The 6,318-nt window shown below is 50.7% G+C and overlaps 1 pseudogene; it reads right to left on the bottom strand.

Annotated features, from left to right (window-relative positions):
• Window positions 1-1,480: 1,480 nt before the first annotated feature.
• On the bottom strand, window positions 1,481-3,766 carry LOC143961302 (C3a anaphylatoxin chemotactic receptor pseudogene; annotated as a pseudogene).
• Between the last annotated feature and the right edge of the window lie 2,552 nt (window positions 3,767-6,318).

Genomic DNA, 6,318 nt, shown 5'->3' with positions numbered 1-6,318 from the left:
TGATCAGACCTCCAGATCCCCCACCAAAGCCCCCCACTCTGATCAGACTTCCAGATCCCCCACCCGATCCCGCCACTCTGATCACACCTCCAGATCCCCCATCAAAGCCTCCCACTCTGATCAGACCTCCAGATCCCCCACCAGATCCCACCACTCTGATCACACCTCCAGATCCCCCACCAGATCCCGCAACTCTGATCCCACCTCCAGATCCCCCACCAGATCCCTCCACTCTGATCACACCCCCAGATCCCTCCACTCTGATAACACCTCCAAATCCCCCCAGATCCATCTTCCACTCTGATCACTCCTCCAGATCCCTCCACTCTGCTCACACTTCCAGATCCCCCATCAGATCTCTCCACTCTGATTACACCTCCAAATCCCCCCCAGATCCCTCTTCCACTCTGATCACACCTCCAGATCCCCCACCAGATCCCTCTACTCTGATCACCCCCCCATATGTCTTCCACTCTGCTCACTCCTCCAGATCCCCCACCAGATCCCTCTACTCTGATCACCCCCCCATATGTCTTCCACTCTGCTCACTCCTCCAGATCCCTCTACTCTGATCACCCCCCCCCCCCATATGTCTTCCACTCTGCTCACTCCTCCAGATCAACCACCAGATCCCTCTACTCTGATCACCCCCCCATATGTCTTCCACTCTGCTCACTCCTCCTGATCCCCCACCAGATCCCTCTACTCTGATCACACCTCCAGATGTCTTCCACTTTGATCACACCTCCAGATACCCCAGCAGATTCCTCCATTCTGATCACACCTCCAAATCCCTCCACTGTGCTCACACCTCGTGATCACACCCCCAGATCCCTCCACTCTGATAACACCTCCAAATCCCCCCCCCCCAGATCCCTCTTCCACTCTGATCACTCCTCCAGATCCCTCCACTCTGATCACACCCCCAGATCCCTCCACTCTGATAACACCTGCAAATACCCCCAGATCCCTCTTCCACTCTGATCACACCCCCAGATCCCTCCACTCTGATAACACCTGCAAATACCCCCAGATCCCTCTTCCACTCTGATCACACCTCCAGATCCCCCACCAGATCCCTCTACTCTGATCACACCTCCAGATGTCTTCCACTTTGATCACACCTCCAGATTCCCTCCACTCTGATCTTGCCTCTAGATCCCACCACTCTAATTACACCCTCCCAGATATCCCCTCCCCCATCACACACACAATCCCTCTCATCGGTCCTGCAGCACCAGGGACAGGAGGTGCTGCAGGACCGCTGGCTACCTACCCCACTGCCTCCCCTGACCGTCCGTCCCTGCCTCACTCCTACCAGACGCGGTGTGGAGGTTGGAGTCGGTCTGCTGCCCGGGGCTGCCGGTGAGATCAGAGACAGGAGCTCTGGTGATGGTTGTGGAACTTCAATAGGTTGATTTGAAGCACATTGTTGAGCACAAGGGGCAATTTTGTGTGAATTATAGAAGCACAGAGACGCTTTAGTATTTATGAAATAGATATTTATTTAATTATTGTTCATCAGTTGGCAACACAGTAACATTATTCATATTATGAATGACACATTTATCTGATTGGTGATAATTGAAGCACTCAGTCATTATTCTTTTCATGAGCTATATATATGTATTTCTGTACCTTTTATGAATCGTCTATGTTTATAATGGGTGTATGATTTTGTCTTTTTTTTTTTTTTTGGTGGTATTTAATCACCATTGGGTATTACATTTTTTTCTAAACAAACAAAAATAGACCAAAAATATTCAAAAAATAAAACTTTTTCTTTGTTTCCGTTATAAAATTTTGCAAATTAGTAATTTTTCTTCTTCACTGATGGGCACTGATTGGCACTGATTGGGGCTGCACTGACGATCAGTGTAAACGTCCCCTGTCACTGGATCACCGGTTATCGGCTTTCCTTTCCTCAGACAGTGACAGTGCTGAGGAAAGGTAAATGTTGATAACCGGTGTTCTGGCAGATAGTGTCCTGCCATCATATAGTGTCCGCCCCCTACTGCGCATGCGCAGTACGGGGCAGAAGAGGCTTTGGAAAAATCTCCGAAGCTGAACGGTGAGTGGAGGAACCGTGAGTGGAGGTGGTAGCCCCACCATCCAAGCGGACATAGGGTTGTGAAAATTAGAGGGCCCCTCGCGGGCGTGCTTCGCTCGCCACGCTTCGGGCTCGGCCTCGCTGCGCTCAGCTCTTTTATATTCCTACTCTATCTCCACTTGGATGGTGGGGATAGAACCTAGACTCACGGCGCAGGCCCGCCACGCTTCGGGCTCGGCCTCGCTGGGCTTCGGGCTCGGCCTCGCTCGCCACGCTTCGGGCTCGGCCTCGCTGCGCTCAGCTCTTTTATATTCCTACTCTACGTCCACTTGGATGGTGGGGATAGAACCTGGACTCACCGCGCAGGCGCCGTTCATCCTCTGCTATTTTCGGAATCTGTGTTGCTGTGTACTGCGCATGCGCAGTACACAGCGGACACTATCCGATGGGGGACCATATATGATAGGACACCGGCAATTGTTTCCATGTGAGAAGCTGTGATTGGACACAGCTGAACACATGGTAAAGGGCCGCTGTGATTGGCCCTTTTCCTCGATTTGTGATCAGCTGTTTTCAAAGGACGCAGCGATCACAGAGCGTGCCCCTCAGGGCTCGTGGCATGGTGGGGTTCTGGGAGGACGTCAATAGATGCCCTCAAAGAACTGGGCGACCGCGCTGTAGCCGTCATTCGGCAAATGGTTAATCTTACTGCTCCTCTAATTGTATGCTTTCTTCCATTGTGACTCTGCTCCTGCTGTACCCAGTAGTTTTCGACACCTCTTCGTTAAACAGATTCTCTATCAGCTCATGGAATGTCTTTCTTACTTTAGTCTTCATAACTTTGCCCAAGAGGACATAGAGAACGGGGTTGATACAACTATTGGTTTCGGCCAAGGCTTGTGAGAAAAGGTCCAGAATGGTCACCACGAGGTTGTCGAAGTACAGCACTATAAATCCCATTATATGGTAGGGAGCCCAGCTCACAAAAAACGCTACGGCAATGCCAAATACCACTTTGGTGGTCTTGTTGCCCGCCTTTACAAACCTGGTCCTTTTCAACTTGAAGGCCAGACAAGCATAACTGCCAGAGATGATTAAGAGGGGTATGAGAAAGCCAAAAATCATGCGAGTAACTGTAACCGTCTCATCTGGAAAAGTCACATGAGTTTCCACGTTCATGTCACTTCCATTACTGTCCTGAAGGCCACCTTGTTGGTATCCACATAGTGTTAGGTTCTTCTCTATGTAGGTGGTTCTGTAGAGGACAGCGGGTAGACACATCAAGAAGGACAACATCCATATAGCCAAGCATGTGATCCAGGCCATTCGTAGGTTGCAGTGGTTTCTGGCCCACACGGGTTGGACAACCAGGATACAGCGGTAAACGCTTATCGCCACCAGACTGAAAACACTGGCAAACATGGTGAAGATAACAATGGAGGGTAACATCTTGCAGAGGGCGGGACCGTACAACCATTCCTCATAGAAGAATTGGGCTATGAAGAATGGGAAAGCCAGGCAGCAAGTCAAATCGGCCAGAGCAAGGTTCCAAAACCAAATGTTCATCACTGTCCACTTCATCTTCATACCAATAACCCAAAGAACCAGAAAATTGCCAGGAATGCCAACAACAGTCGTGATAACCATAATTAGGATGGTGAACACATGTTGGTTTGAATCCATGGATGATGATTCCGTATCACTTGCATTCAACATTCTGCTTTCCTGTAAAGACAACAGGATTAGCTGGAGATAAGTGAACTTTATCTACTCAGTCTCGTCAGAATCTCATCATTCTAAACTAGGGTTGCACCAACACCGGTATCAGTATCAGTGCCGATACTAAGCATTTGCACAAATATCGGTACTTGTGCAAATGCTCCGATACCTGAAACTAGAGCTGGGGAAAAAATCGATTTAAATCTTGAATCAAGTTGAGAGGTCAAATCGATTCAAAATTTAAGCAAATCGATTTTTTTTTTCCACCACCGTGTCGTTCCTGAGGTGCTACGGGCAGGATTTTTTAATGCGAGGCCTTGGCTTTGGCCTAGTCCATGAGACCGGATGCCGCGGACTATGCCCAAACGCAGAGGACTAGGCCGAAGCCCCGGCCTCGCCTAAAAACTCCTGCCTGCAGCTTCCCAGGCGCGATGTCTGCGGACAGGAGTTTTTAGGCGAGGACCGTGGCTTCAGCCTGGTACGCGAGGCCGGGTGCCGTGGACTAGGCCGCAGCCACGGCCTCGCCTAAAAACTCCTGCCTGCATCTCCCCGGGACCGGCGCTGACACCGCGCCGGTCCTGAGGAGCTGCGGGCAGGAATTTTTATGCAAGCCCTCGGCTTTGCCCTAGTCCGCGAGACCGGACGCCGCAGACAAGGCCGCGGCCACGGCCTTGCCTAAAAACTCCTGCCTGCAGCTCCCCAGGACCGGCGGTGTCCATAAAAAAAAAAGACTTGATTTGAATCATGAATCAAGTTTTTTTATTTTTCTAAATCGCAGATTTTTTTTTTTTTTTTAAAGAAAATCGCCCAGCTCTACCTGAAACCGATATTTTCAGGCTCGGTTCTATCAGCTGTCAGTGAGATTCCCCCACTGACAGCTGACAGCTGTTTACAACGGCATCTCCCCGTTCAGCCTCACCGTGAGACGATCGCGGGCATCCCCACGGCGATCGAGTCCGTGGGACCCGCGACCGTACTCACGGGGGTCCCCGACCGGCACGTGAGTGCGCCGCCGGCGGTGAGCACGTGATGGCAGGGCGGCATATAGAAATGGACGTGCCTGTACGCCAATATGCCTGCCCGTGCCATTCTGCCGACGTACAGCGGCGTGCGCTGGTCGGGAAGTGGTTAAGGAAAAAAACTTACATTTAAATGCCCATCAATGCAACCTTATCAGTGTCCATTTGTAGCCTTGTCAGTGTTATTTTCAGCTGTGCGAGAACGAGAACGGCTGAAAGCAGGACATCCGGCTCTGTATCTCGGCGGCTTTCGGCCACTCTCGGCCGTTCTCTGCAACTTTCAGCCATTCTCGGCCATTCTCGGCAGCCTTCGGTCACTCTCGGCCATTCTCGGCAGCCTTCGGTCACTCTCGGCCATTCTCGGCAGCTTTCGACCACTCTCGGCCGTTCTCGGCAGCTTTAGGCCACTCTCGGCCGTTCTCGGCATCTTTCAGCCGTTCTCGGCAGCTTGATTTAAAATTGGCTTATAGGACATGGCGGTGCTCTACCACTAAGACTCCCACAGTACCATCCTGTGATGGAGCCTTGGTAAACTTTTTGATACAGTTGTCAGTAGGTATCAGTAATTGGTATCGGCGAGTACTAAAAAAAAATGATCGGTACTCGTACTTGTAAAACAAATGGTATCAGTGCATCCCTATTCTACACCCATGTTAGCAGGCTGTAGTTCATCATCTACCATCACAATGTTTGTCACATATAAACATGCTATTGATGTTTAACCACCTATCGCTGTGCATTAATAAATGGCAATAAATGGTAAGTGGATGGACATTTTTGCAACGCTGTTAAAAAACGCAATCTGTTAACGCCTCGTGCACATGCTGGGCGGGGGACACAATATGAAGCTGCAGACTGGAACGCGCTAGTGGATTCACGATGGACCTTTATTCATTTATTGTTGGCGGGCAGCTGACACACAGGCACCCCGATGTATGGGGGGCGTCGCAGTGAACTTCCTGGTTTAGAGGCACATATGCATGTGTCCTCTCGCTGATCTGTGCTGTGATTGAACTCAGCATGAGGTGGTCAGCAGGTTACAGCCAATCATTTTGGCTGTATACCTGCAGATCCGCTGTGGCCGATCACAGCGTAGAGATCTGGGTGCTTGTAAATTTCTCCCTGCTTTAGGTTAGCGCTCAGAACTGAAAGCAAGGAGAAGTTCCAGCCAGGACCCTCTACTGATATAAAGATCTATATAGAGGAATCAGGACCTCCTTCCTCCTGCTGGTGACCCCTCTAGTGATATAAAGATCTATATAGAGGAATCGGAACCTCCTTCCTCCTGCTGGTGACCCCTCTACTGATATAAAGATTTATATAGAGGAATCAGGATCTTCTTCCTCCTGATGGTGATCCCCCGCCGATTGTGAGCCTGTGGGCAGCTTTCGGCCAGCCTCAGCCGTTCTCGTCGGCTTTCGGCCACCTTCGGCCGTTCTCGGTGGGTTTCAGCCACTCCTGTGCCGAGAATGGCCGAAGGCGGGCAAAGGCCGTCGAGAACAGCAGAGAGCGGTCGAAAGCCGCCGAGAA

This window comes from Lithobates pipiens, unplaced genomic scaffold, assembly GCF_037356315.1.
Source record: "Lithobates pipiens isolate NorthernLeopardFrog02 unplaced genomic scaffold, aLitPip1_a1.2 Scaffold_110, whole genome shotgun sequence".
Taxonomy (NCBI): Eukaryota; Metazoa; Chordata; class Amphibia; order Anura; family Ranidae; genus Lithobates; species Lithobates pipiens.
This window is presented reverse-complemented; position numbering and strand designations above follow the sequence as displayed.